Raw genomic sequence first — 14,069 nt, 5'->3', positions numbered from 1 at the left:
GACTTGAGAAGTACTCGAGTGTAGCGCAGAGACCCGCTCACCCAGCGCATTCACACTAGGGGGCCGCGCTGAGAGCCGTGCACCCTTCGTATTCACACCAGGGGGCCGTGCTGAGAGCGGTGCACCCTTCGTATTCACACTAGGGGACCACGCACCCTTTGTATTCATACTAGGGGGGGCGCTCTAGGGTCGCAACTCCATACTTTGAAAAAAATAAAAAGCGTTTACTTTAATTTACATTCACCTTGGGAACCGCATCCCCAGAGGCATACCCACATCTACATATTTATTTTTATTTTTTTCAAAGGGGAGGGGTGCAGCGTGGCCCCCCTCCCAGGTAACTTCTGGCTCCAGGGACGCCATACCCTGGGGCCTGGCCTCTCTGTTGATGACCATGGGGGCAGCCCTAATGCCCCCACAGTCCTGCTGGCTCCCTGCCTCCTGGGGCAGCCAGCATTCCTTTTGGGCAATGAGACCGGCTAACATGCAGCTTCCCTTGCCCAAAAGCAATTCTGCTTTGCTTCATTGAACCGAGAGCAGGTTTTCATCATTTCACTTCAACGAAGCAACCAGGGTTTGCTATGACAGTGTGCAAGACATGCTTCCACCCTCTCATAGCAAACAACAATGTCCCTGGGGTGAGCTCCCAGGGACATTGCAAGAGCCGGCCCTGGGGAGTGGAGGTCCCCCAGAGCCATCAAGGGCTCCAGCAGAGGAGCTGCGCGTTTTTCAAAACCCCGGAGAGGTGGTGTTCCCCGGACCTTCAGGGAGCCCACACCTGCATATTAAATTAAAGCGATCCCAGGGCTTGGGTGGGCCTCGGAGGTCCCCCAAAATTTTTAAAACAAGCCCCAGGGAGGTGGCGGTCCCCGGGACTGCGGGAGGGCCGTGTTCCCTCCTGCACCTAATTTACATAGCCCCTGGGAGGTGGGGGTCCCTGGGGCTGCGGAGGCCCCACAGGCCCCTGCAGTATAGTTATAGGATTGCCCCTGGAACCTGGCCCGCCTGGTGGTTCATTTAAATTTGGTGGGGCAACCCCAGCTTCATTTAAAAAAAAATGTTCATCCGGATTCGCACACCCAGCGCACATTCTGACGTTTTAGGTGGGACCCTCGTGAGCAGAACTAGAGGTTCAGGGTGTTTCTACCCTGCCCCCTTTTCTTCTCTTTTAATCTTTTTTCGACTGTTTTCTTGTGAATCAGTTTTACCGAGTCACAATATGGCTGCCAACACTTCCTTGTTTGGAGTGTTGGCAGCCAATCACAGTGAAGCTTGTGGTCATGCCAGCCAATCAAAGTGAAGCGCGTGGTTGGGAGGGTGCGCAAACTCGCCGCTGCCCAAGATATCAAAACTTTTATTTTTTGAATTCCTCAGCAACTACTGAACGGATTTACACCATTTTTAAAAAAGTCGCTTTCTGAACCAACCACTACCTTTTTGCCAAATTTGGTGTAATTCCGTTCAGCAGTTCGTGCTGTAGCCTGTAATAATATTTCCTATGGATATTAACTTGGAGAAAACACTTTTTGGGGCCTTCCTTTTTTTCTCAGCCCCCGCTTGACAAATTACCCCCAAACTTTCAGGATAGGAGCTGACCTGGATAGACCTTTTTTTTGGAGAATTTCGCGAAGATTCGTCAAACCACGCCAAAGTTATTAGCAAATCAGAAAAAAATGTTTTTCCTATGGAAAGTAGGATCTAACGATAACTACCTACTGGCAACCGCCAGTAGGTAATATTTATATATATATGCCGTGCTTTTTCCAATGAGGAGGAGGTATTGGTTTTGTGTGTTGTCAGCAAGCGGGTCACTGACAAACGGCCCACCCTCTCGGTCCAGTGCACCGTGTTAAGACCAGCATCTCTTCTTGGACTGTTGCACAAACTGCAAAACCACGGAGCCACCCCAGCGGCTTAGACGGCCACCATGGTGTGATACACTGCATTGGGGAGAGAGGAGGCGACGCTGTTCGCCTGACTAAGGAGTTGGGGTGAGAGGCTTTAGGTCGAACTGCTGGGCACTTGAGCTGGAGTACGGCCCATATCCAGCAATTTGGGACATCACCTGATGTGAGGAGAGTGGTAGCCACTGAACCAACATCCTTATGGACTGCATTTACCAGCATGCATCTGCCTGGCAGTGAGAAAGCGCGAGTGATTAGCATATCCCCCTTTGGAGGAGGAGAGCGAATACATCATAAATGGGCAGTTTTCTACTCACCTGCACCTAAGCATGGGCGAATTTTGCGAATCTGGCAGTCGCGAATTTTGCGAATTTGCGAACTCGCAATCCGCAAAATCCAAGAATTCTCGCGAATTTGCGGATTTTTTTGTTGTTGTGTTTGCAAGGATTTCTGCCAGTTCGCAAGGATTTCTGCCAGTTCGCGAGGGTTTTGTACCAGTTCGCAATTGCGAACTTACATGTCGGCTCGCAACGGTCGAGATTATGTTGTTTCTACGTCTGGTTCATCATCACAGGTTCCCAGCACCCTCTGTTTCACCCCTGCCACCCTCTGTTTCACCCATGCCACCCTCTGGTACATCAATGCCACCCTCTGGTTCATCATCACTGTAGATTATGGGGGGGAAAAGCAAGCACACCTGCCTGCTTCAACTGACATGAATTAATTTGGGGTTGATTTATTAATGTGTCCCTGTTTTAAAATTCCAGTCTGGCACCTGCTTCCTTATCTGTAATTTGCTTTCTGTTGCAGTGCAATTTTTTTTCCAGGACCTTTGTGGCCTACTTGTAGCTATTCTATGAGCCTGCTGTGAGGGTCAGAGCAGGGTCATACAATTGTTGCAACTAGCAACTGAACTCTGGAGGGGCCCTTGTCAGGAAGCACTACAGGGAATGGTTACTAATGATGAGTTTGAACTTTTGAACCTGCTGAATGCTTTCACTTTTGCAAAACTCGTTTTTCTGCAGAACAGCATTACAGCAACTGTAATGCCCCAAACAAGCTTATATGAGAAAGTTGATTTCTAATCCAAAAGTTATCCAAAGAAAATCAAAAGGCCTCAAATCCAAAAAAGTGCAGGCAAATGTCAACCTGAGGAGTTATTCTGATAAAAATCATCATTTTCAGAAGGTCTATGCTGCTTGCTAGTAGATTTCTTGTGCAGAATTGCAATTTTTGTAATTTCGCGAGTGCAAAATTGTTGCTGCACCTACATGTTCGCAATTGCGAACTTACACCGCACGCCGCAAAATTGTATCACCAAGAAAAAAAAATCCGCTGCGTGCGAATTTGCGGATTTTCGGTAAATTCGCGAGCGTTCGCGGATTGTGAATTTACCAAAAATCCGCGAGCGGAACGGATTTTCCGCCCATGCTTACCTGCACCTCTCTGGACCATCAACGAGCGCGGAGACCCAGGAACAGGCACTGATGAGAGCCGATAGAAGGCTTGAAACGCGTCTGCCTTAGCGTTTCAAGGGACTGCTAACACCACGTGCATATTATTTTAATAAAACCCTTGCCCTTCAACTCCGGAGTATGCCGTGCTTCTTCCGTGAGGAGGAGGTATTGGTTTTATATATATATACATATACATATTACCTACTGGCGGTCACCAGTAGGTATATATAATTAGGACCTAGTTACCATAGGAAATCCCCAACATTCTATTAGGAATAACTTTAGCGCCGATTGAGGAATCTGCGTGTAATTTTCCTTAAAACTGCTTTGCTCCTCTCCGCTCCTTCCCTGAAAGTTTTGGGGGGATTCGTCAAGCGGGGGCCGAGAAAAAAGGGGGGTCCCAAAACGTGTTTTCCCCATGTTAATTTCCGTAGGGACCTTTAGACACGGCTACAGCCCGAACGGCTGAATGGAATTACACCAAACTTGGCAAAATGGTAGGGCCTGGTATGCAGATGTGCCTTTGCTATGTTTGGTGAAAATACCTCCAGTAGTTCTTGAGAAATTTGAATTTTAAATTTTTCTATGGGACCTTTAGACACGGCTACAACCCGAACGGCTGAACGGAATTACACCAAACTTGGCAAAATGGTTGGGACAGGTATGCAGTAATGCCTTTTTTATATTTGGTAAAAATCCCTCCAGTAGTGGTTGAGAAAGTTTAATTTGAGCAAATTATATATCTATATGCGCTCAACATTCTATTGGGAATAACTTTGGCGCCGATTGAGGAATCTGTGTGTAATTTTCCAGAATTTTGGCCAGCTCCGCTCCGCTCCTTCCCTGAAAGTTTCGGGGGGATTCGTCAAGCGGGGGCCAAAAGGGGGTCCCAAAATGTGTTTTCCCCATGTTAATTTTCATAGGGACCTTTAGACACGGCTACAGCCCGAACGGCTAAATGGAATTACACCAAACTTGGCAAAATGGTAGGGCCTGGTATGCAGATGTGCCTTTGCTATGTTTGGTGAAAATCCCACCAGTAGTTCTTGAGAAAATTGAATTTGAAATTTTTCAAATGGCATTTTCTATGGAACCTTTAGACACGGCTACAGCCCGAATGGCTGAACGGAATTACACCAAACTTGGCAAAATGGTAGGGACAGGTATGCAGTAGTGCCTTTTCTATATTTGATGAAAAACCCTCCAGTAGTTGTTGAAAAAATTTAATTTGAACAAATTATATATCTATATGCGCTCACCGCATGCGTACCGTACTCGTAAGTGCGCGTACCCTTACGTGCGCGAGCGAGTTTCTGATTGGCTGGCAGTCGACTGTCAATATTCCAAACTGTCCCAACCAGGAAGTGTTGGCCACCATCTTGTTTTTCAGGAGAACTGAGGCACAAGAGAGCCCAAAACAAGAGTGGAAAACACAAAAAGGGGGCAGGGTAGAGACCCCCCAACCCTCTAGCCCTTCTCAGGGGTCCCAAAAGGACCCCCAAGGGCAAAAGAAAATCGAAAAAATCAAATGGATGATGTCATCAGTGATGTCATTTGAGATGTCATCAGTGATGTCATGAGTGATGTACTGACCATGTCATGAGTGATGTAATATGTGACGTCATCAGCAGTGCATTGCCGGCGCCCGAGTTATAGTTAGCTGAACTAACTATAACGCGGGAATTTCAATGGTTTTGTATGAGTGAAATGTCCAGCTAACTATAAAATATGTGAAACCTATGTTTTTTTCAGTGAATTTCTAAGGTTTTTTAAATGCTAATTCCTAACTATAACGTGGCTGAAACCTATGGCTTTTTCAGTGAATTTCAAAGGTTTTGTAAATGATAATTTTTAAATGTATTGATTGTTATATTTTTTATACTAATTTACTACATTGTTTTGAAGTATTTATTTTTAGATATTTTATTTTTTAAATTACATTAAATATTTTTAATATCAATTGAAAAAAATGTTTTTAAAAATATTGAAATTGTAATACTAATTTTTTATTTTATATTTTTTTTATTTATATATATTTTATATAGCAGGCAATAATATCCTATGGAAGAAAACTCAAGTTACTGGTAAGTTCAATTAAATTTACTTTTCAGGAATAGTAGTGAGCTGAAAGATGCAGCACTGAGGTTTCTCCAGATAACAGGTGAGTAAATCGGAATTCGTAGTTCGGCTGATTTTTGAGGAATTTTTTTAAGTTCCAAAACTCCACACTTGGAAAAATTTCCAAGTGAAACCAGTCAATGTTAGCCTATGGAAGGAAATTCAAGTTACTGTAACTACTATTAGAATTACTTTTCAGGATCAGTAGTGGGCTGAAAGATGCAGCACTGAGGTCTCTCCTGATAACAGGTGAGTAAATTGGAATTCGTAGTTTGGCTGGTTTTAGAGGAATATTTCGCTCGATAGTGAAGGAAGGGGGTGGGGCCTGAGGTGACATGTGTGCAAACACGCCCTGTGGTGCATTTTAGTTTGGAGAATTAATTCCTCTTCAATCCTGAGGTCCCCTGTGAGCCAACTAGCCCACCAGGTACCTCCAGTATGCACCAGGGAGCTGCGTTGCAGAGAGGTGTTCAATGGGCACGTCCCCTTTTAACAACACTCTGCAATGCAGCTCTGTGGCGCTTACTGGAGGTACCTGTTGGGCTAGTTGGCCCCTAGGGGACATCTGAATTGAAGAGGAATTAATTCCCCAACTTAAAACACGTCACAGGGCATGTTTGCGCATATATCACCTCAAGCCCCGCCCCCTACCTTCACAACTGTGCAAACACGCCCCGTAGCACGTTCTAAATTGGTGGATTAAGTCCCCTTGCATACTGGGGGTCCATGGGGGCCAACTAGCCCACCAGGAACCTCCAGTATGCGCTAGGGGGGCTGCATTGCGGAGAGATGTAAAACGTGGCGTGGCCTCATTACACCTCTCTGCAACGCAGCCCCCTGGCGTGTTTGCAGAGGGGGAACTAATTCCCCTTGCATACTGGGGGTCCCTGGGGGCCAACTAGCCCACCAGAAACCTCCAGTATGCGCCAGGGGGCTGCGTTGCAGAGAGGTGCAATGAGGCCATGCCCCTTTTTACACCTCTCTGCAACGCAGTCCCTTGGGGCGTTTGCAAGGGGGGAACTAATTTCCCTTGCATACTGGGGGTCCCTGGGGGCCAACTAGCCCACCAGCAACCTCCAGTATGCGCCAGGGAGAGAGGTGTAATGAGGCCAAGCCCCTTTTCACAACACTCTGCAACACAGCTCCGTAGCGCTTACTGGAGGAACAAAAATAGAAAGGGGGCAAGGTAGCAATACCCTGGCTCCCCTGATATGGTTCGGGGACCAAGCTTGGGGTAAAATGGGTTTTATTTTTACATTTTGCCACAGACTCTCTGGTGGATCCGCGAATCCACAGCAAAATGTTTCAAAAAAGGAAGCATGGGCTACTGTGCTATGTTTACTATAGGCCCCTGTGGGTACAGGTCCCGGGGGCATTATGGAAATGAGGGAGGGGGCGCACAGGGTTTGCCTCCCCAGAATATACTGCACTGGGCCGCCACCTCCCCTGGGCAGTGATCCAAATATATATATACGGGGGAGCCTCACAGCTCTCCCGCTGCTCCGTGAACCACCACCTCCCAGGGGTACTCAAGTATATAAAAATATTATGCGGGGGCCCTACAGCATCCCCTGCAGCCCAGGGGACCACATTCTCCCTAGGGCTAAATATGAGACATGTAGGGGGCCACAGTCCTCCCTGCAGCCCCAGACACAGCCACCTCCCTGGGGCTATGATGAAATAGTAAGGCATGGGAGTTCTGGCACAAATCAAATATTGAAGGCGTTCTGTTGCAGACCCCGGCCCTGGGGACCACCACCTCCCTGGGGCATATTTTATAAAAAAAGGTGGGCTGCCCGTTCCCCCACCAGGAGCCCTATATGGGACATTGCAGTTAGCTGTGGTATTGCAGGAGCAGTGCTTCTCTCATGCCATAGCAAACAGTGTGCTCTGCTTTGAGACAGGGAGAGCATTTTTTTCTTGCCTGATCAAAGTCGCGCACACTTGCTTTTGATGCACAGAGACCTGCATGTCAACAGCTCCCTGAGTGTAAAAAGCAATGCAAGCTACTGCAGGAGGTGGAGAGCCTGCCGGGACCACAGAGGCTTTCAGGCTCTCCCCGTGGTCCCCAACGAGGTATCCATGTCCCAGGGGATAGGGTACCCAGGGCTGAAGTTGGCCAAGGAAAGAGGGCTGCGTGAGCCCCCTTCCCCATTTAAAAAAAATATATATTACAGCCTGGCCCCAGGAGATGGGGTCCCTAGGGCAGAAAATGGCCCCAGAGGGAGGCCTCTCAGCCCCCTCCCTTTGATTATTAAAAATAATTAGTAAAGGTGGGGCACAAGGGGTGGGGTTTCCGGGGCCAAAATCGGCCCGGGAGAGAAGCGGCCGGCACCCATTTTATTTTATTTTTGTTAAAAATGGGACAGGCCCCAGGCTCCCCGGGGCCCAAAATGTTCCAGGAAAAAAGGGCCTCTGGCCACCTTCCTAAAAAAATTTTATTATTTAAAAAAGGCGGCAACTTGCCAAAGGCTATTCCCCCTTTCTCCACTACTCTGCAAAGGCGCCTCCTGGCGCGTTCCTAATTTGGGGAAGAAGTCTCCTTGGCTGCTGGGGGTCCTTAGGGACCAACTGGACCTCCTGTTTCCTCCAGTAAGCCCCAAACAGTGGGATTGCTGAGAGGTAGTCAGAGGCCATGCTTCAGCTTGTGCTGAAAGCTTTGGGGTGATTCATCAAACAATGGCTGAGAAAAAAGGGGGCCATGTTATGTCTATAGGGATATTTCATTTTTTGGACGTGACTACACCCCAGATCGCTGAACGGAATTACACAAAATTTGACTGAAAGCTAGCTGTTGATCCAGAAAGCATGCTTTTTGTGATTTGCTGTAAACCCATTCAGTAGTTTCAGAGAGTTTAACAAATGTAGATATCTGGGGACGCGAGTCCTTGCAGTGGACCCATGAATCATACTGAAATTTGATTGGCTGCCAAAACTTCATCCAGCAAGTCATCTTAGGACTCGGCTTCAAGCTGAGCCCCACAAAGAAAGTAAAAAATAAAGAAAAAGGGTCAGGGTAGGAATACCCTGACCCCTCCAGATATGGTGGGAGGGTCCCACAGGGACCTCACCGGGGGTTAAAAGCTTTTTTTTTTTTTATTTTGCAGCAAATTTGTGGGGGGACCTGCGGATCTGCCATAAATGTTTTTTTTAAAAACATAGAGGCTTCTGCACTTCTTTTAAAATAAGCCCCAGTGTGGGCCCAATTCCTGGCAAAATATGTAGGAAGTGCTCATGGAGCACCCAGTACCCTGGGGACAGCCATCTCCCTAGGGCAAACAATTATAAACATGTGGGGGCCTACACCTCCCCACAGCCCCAGGAACTGCCTCCTCCCTATGGCTATTTACTACATTGTGCAGGGGAGACGTATGGCCTCTCCGCAGCCCCACCACCCTAGGGCTAATGTAATGGGGGGCCTCGCAGATCCCACTTGCCCTGGGACCATTACCTCACTGGGGCTTTTAATTTTTGATATTTGGGCCTTACAGACCTCTGGGCCCTGGGGACCACCACTTCCCCATGGCCAAAGTTTTTTTTTTTTAAGAAATGGGCATGGGGCCATATGACCCACCTCCTGGGCCAGAGTCTGCCCCTGTGACATCACCTCCCTGGGGCAGCCCCTTAATCAAGGAAGGGGGTGCATGGCCCCATTCCTCGAGCCATATATGGACCTGGGGACAGCCACCCCCAGGGCTGGCTCCTACTATGTGCTGGGCTGCCAATCCCTGGGACTGAGCTGTTTGCTATGGCTTGGTGTAAGCAAAACTGCTCCGACCAGGCTATAGCAAACTATGCTTAGTTTTGCCATTTTATTCTTGCTTGCTTGTATGTATGTCATCAGCTCCCTATGTGTAAAAGCAAAGCTCAAATTGGCCAGGGTAGGTGGATGGGATCCCCCGGAAAAAAAGGCCAAGGGAATAAAGGAAAAAATAAATAAAAAGACTGGCAAGATGCCAGAGCACCTGCCCCCTTTCTTCACCACTCTAAAAAAACACCTCCTGGCATTCTTCTGGTTGGGAGATGAAGTACCCTTGGGTCCAGGGTGTTCCTGGGGCTAACAAGCCCTCCTGTTGCCTCCAGTAAGTCCCACACAGAGGTCTTCGGAGACCATGCTCCCTTTCTCCATCACTCTGAAAATGTGCCTCCTGGCTAACCTTGGGCGAGTTTGCAGAGTTTTCCGCACTCAGCGATACACAGAGCTCGCAGAATTTTTTTCCTCGCTTGCATTCATCAACGTCAAGTTGGCGAACGCGAGCAAGAAAAACCCAACATCCCGGCGAGATTTCTCAATGCGAGGGGGTCGGTTTCTCATTGCGAGTGTTTGCATATGCTCGCAACAGCTCACGTTGAGAAACTGCCCAATCGCATTGAGAAAGCTGCTGCTCGAGTAAAAATCTACTTGAGCTGCAGAATTAGAAAGCAGGAGCCGCTTGCGCTGTGCATGGTGCCATTCGCAATGATTGCACAGTGTGGACAAGCATCCAGCACTGTGCAATCAACGCAGACAGCATTTTTCTATTGTACTCCACCGCTTGCGGAGCTCCGCGTAGTGCGGCTCAGTTTTTTTTGCACTTATCGGAGTTCTTCTTAGTGCAACTCCGCGTACTCTGCCCAGGGTCATTCCTGGCATACTGCTAGTTGGGGGATGAAGTTACCTTGGATACTGAGGCACCTTGGGGGCCAACAAATCCTCCTGTTACTTCCAGTAAGTCCCACCCAGACTGCTTGCTGAGAGGACTTCGGAGGCCACACCCCCTTTCTCCATCACTTTGCCAACACACTGGCACACTGCTGGTTGGAGGATGAAGTCCTCTCAGCTCAAGAGGGTCCTTGGGGGCCAACCACTCATCCTGTTACTGCCAGTAGGTCCCACAAAGCAGAATTGCTGAGTGGTTATCGAGGCCCCGCCCCCTTTCTCCACCACTCTGCAAATGTGCCTCCTACCCACTTTTGGTTGGGGGATGAAGTCTCCTTAGTTCCATAGGGTACTTGGGGCCAACTGCCCATCCTGTTACCTCAAGTAGGTCCTACAAAGCACAATTGCTGTAAGGACTTCAGAGGCCATTCCCCCTTTCTCCACCACTCTGCAAACATGCCTCCTGGTACACTACTGCTTGGAGGATGAAGTCTCCTTGACCTTAGGGGCCAGGAAGCCCTCCTGTTACCATCAGTAAGTCCCTTACAGCGGGATCCCTGAGAGCTATTTGGTGGTATCGACCCTTTCTCCACCACTCTGCAAACTGGTAAAAAAATCATAGATATTCACTTAAAAAACCACAGGCTACAGGGACGTTATAGTCAGGAAATAGGATTTAAAAACCTTAGAAATTCACTGAACCAGCCAAAGGTTACAGCAACGTTATAGTTAGGAAATAGAATGTAAAAACCCTCAGAAGTTCACTAAAAAACAGGGACATTATAGTTACCCTGATATTTCACTTATAAAAACCAGTTAGGATTAAGCATTTATAGTTACCTGAGCTAACTATAACATATGCCCCTACAATGAACTACTTATGACCTCACATATTACATCACTGGTGACATCTCAAATTATATCACTGATGACCTCATCTACAGAACCACACACACACATCCATAGAACCTCTTGTACACCCACACAATCACTCACATACCCATCCACAGACCATTCCATTACTCATATATCCACTCACTCCTCCTTAGAGGCAGCCACACACCCAATCACTCACTTATGCAGCCAATAATACAACCATTCACTCACACATACAGTCACTCATATAACCAGTTACTCATCCCTACAGCCACTCACATAGTTACACACTCACCCATACAGCTACTGACATACCCACTTATTCACCTAGTTATTCACACTCCCACTCACTCACCCATATAGCCTCTCAGCACAACCACTCACCTAAACACTCACATAATCACAAAACCACTTACCTACCCATTCACACATCCATACAAGTATTCACACATCCACTCATTCACCCATACAACCATTTACACACACTCTCCAATACAGCCACTCACACACAAACTTACTTAACCAAACACCCACTCAAACAGCCACTCACTCACCCGCAAAGCCACTTACACACTGAGTCACTCATTCATACAATTATTCCGACACCCACTCACTCACCTTTACAGTCACTACACACTGCCACATTCTCACCCATTGAGCCACACACACCGCCACTCACCAGGGCCGGACTGAGAACACAAACCAGCAATGGCAATTCAGATGGATGCAGGGGGCAGGGTGCTAGTAAGAAGCACTGCTCTTGCTTTTGTTACAGGGGGCCGATATTGCAGCACTGCAGCAAAAGTGGTCCCCAGTAAAGAAAAACATCCCCATCACTCACAAAACAGCACTCACCCTTCCGACCCACCAGGAAAACACCCAGTGCCCGCTAAGGCCAGTCCGACCATCCCACTCACTCACAAATACGGCCACTGACACACCCACTTACTCACCAATACTGCCACTCAAACAGCATGTCACCCACGCACACACACACACACACACACACACACATATATATATATATATATATATATATATATATATATATATATATATATATATATATATATATATATATATATATATATATATATATATATATATATATATATATACATATATATATATATTACCTACTGGCGGACGCCAGTAGGTAGTTATAGTTAGGATTTTTTTCAATGCAAAATCTCAAAATTCTATTGTGAATACCTTTGGCATCGGTTGACGAATCTGTCTGAAAATTTCCTCAAATTTGCCTCGCGGAGCTCCGGTCCTTCCCTGAAAGTTTCGGGGAGATTCGATAAGCGGGGGTCGAGATAAAAGGGGGGTCCCAAAACGTGTTTTCCCCATGTTAATTTCCATAGGGCGGTCAAACTCACTTTTAGCCCGTACGGCTGAATGGATTTGCACCAAACTTGACAAAATTGTAGGGACTGGTAGCCCGATGTGCCTTTGCTATGTCTCAAGATATGTGCTCCAGTGGTTTTTGAGTAATTTAGGTTCTAACAAATATATATATCTATGGCAGCGCCCCGGTACACGCTCCGGGGAGCGCACCGGGCGCGCCACGCGACTTGCGCACGGAAAGCTGATTGGCTCTCGGGTGTCTGTAAACATTCGAAACAGTCCGGAGCCGCCGCCATCTTGTGTCTCAGTAAAATCGAGACACAAGAGGTGGCAAAAATAAAGGGGCAAATGACCATAAGGGGGCAGAGTAGACCCCCTCTGACCCCCTAGGTTTGATATGAGGGCCATAAAAGGGCCCCGCGGGGCAAAAACATTTTTTTTTTCGATTTGCGCGGGGGAACGCGGTACGCGCACCGGCGAGCGCACTGGGGAGCGTACCATGGGGAAAAAAGAATGACAGAGTTTTAAAAAAATTTAGCATTTTTTTTTAAATTGGAGGTAGTTCTAAAAAGAATTGTTTTTTTTATTCTTTTTGTTGTTTTATATTTTCTTATTGGTTTTTTAACATTTTTTTCTTTTTTTGGCTTTTCAGAACATTTTTTGTTTTTTTTGTATTTTTTAAGGAGAGAAACAAAAAACAGGGAATTCTAAAGGGCTCAACAGGAGCAAAAAAAAATGCGGAACAAATTAATGTTTCCTTGGGCACTTGTGGTTATCCCAAGCACAATTAATAAGTGTGATGCATTGCTCTCCATAGCATATTGTTTGTCCACAAAAAATACAAACCATTTTAAAATTGGAAAATGTGGTTTGTATGGTGGAGCATATCTCCCTAACTTCTGGTCCTGATGGGGTGGAAACATTAGTTTGGGAGGTGCTGGCAGAAGATTGGACGGGGTTTCTGGCCAGTTCCCTGACCTCTGCCCTAGCATAGTTATTTGGATGCTTTCGAAGCATATGTCTGATCATTGTGTGGTTGCCGAAGGAGAATTTTTTGTTGGGATTCCCCCTTGACAGATCCTGATGACAGATTAAGCAGGTTGCCTTAGGTGCATTTACTTTTTTTTGTCGTTGGGGATTGAAAAAAATTGCCAGATGATGTGCTCTTTAGGTTTGTAGGTAATATTGTCCTCTCGGACGAATCTACTCTCCTCCTCCTCCTCCTCATCCTCCTCCTGTTCTTGATCTCCACCACTGTGAAGTTGTGGAGGTCCTTGTGGTGGTGGTGGTCCAGAAGATCCAGCAGCTGCAGCTAATGTAGCCATTTTTGACTGATATAAGTGCAGGTCTACCTCTCTCAAAGCACAAAGGTGGAATAAGGAAAAAAGGTGGGGGCTTTCATCATTTGGAGAAAAAAAAAGATCCTGAACCAATGAAAAGTGTTATTTTCAGGTCACATGACATGGGGTTTCATCATTATGAAACCAAAACTGCTATGAACCAATGAAAAGTGTTATTTTCAGGTCACATGACCCGACGCGCTTACGCTACGTGCCCTGGGGCGCGTCCCGGGGCGCGCCCAGGGGCGCGTCGGGTAAGCGCGTCGAATGCTTCCGGGTATGTTTACGCCGTGCGTATCACGCGGACGCGGCTACGCGATACGTCACGATCATGTTTTCGTTCGCGACAATGGCGCTAATGGGACGCTTCCCAGGTCGCGCACCG

This window comes from Lissotriton vulgaris, chromosome 8 (assembly GCF_964263255.1).
Source record: "Lissotriton vulgaris chromosome 8, aLisVul1.2, whole genome shotgun sequence".
NCBI lineage: Eukaryota > Metazoa > Chordata > Amphibia > Caudata > Salamandridae > Lissotriton > Lissotriton vulgaris.
Note: the sequence above shows the minus strand (reverse complement) of the source record.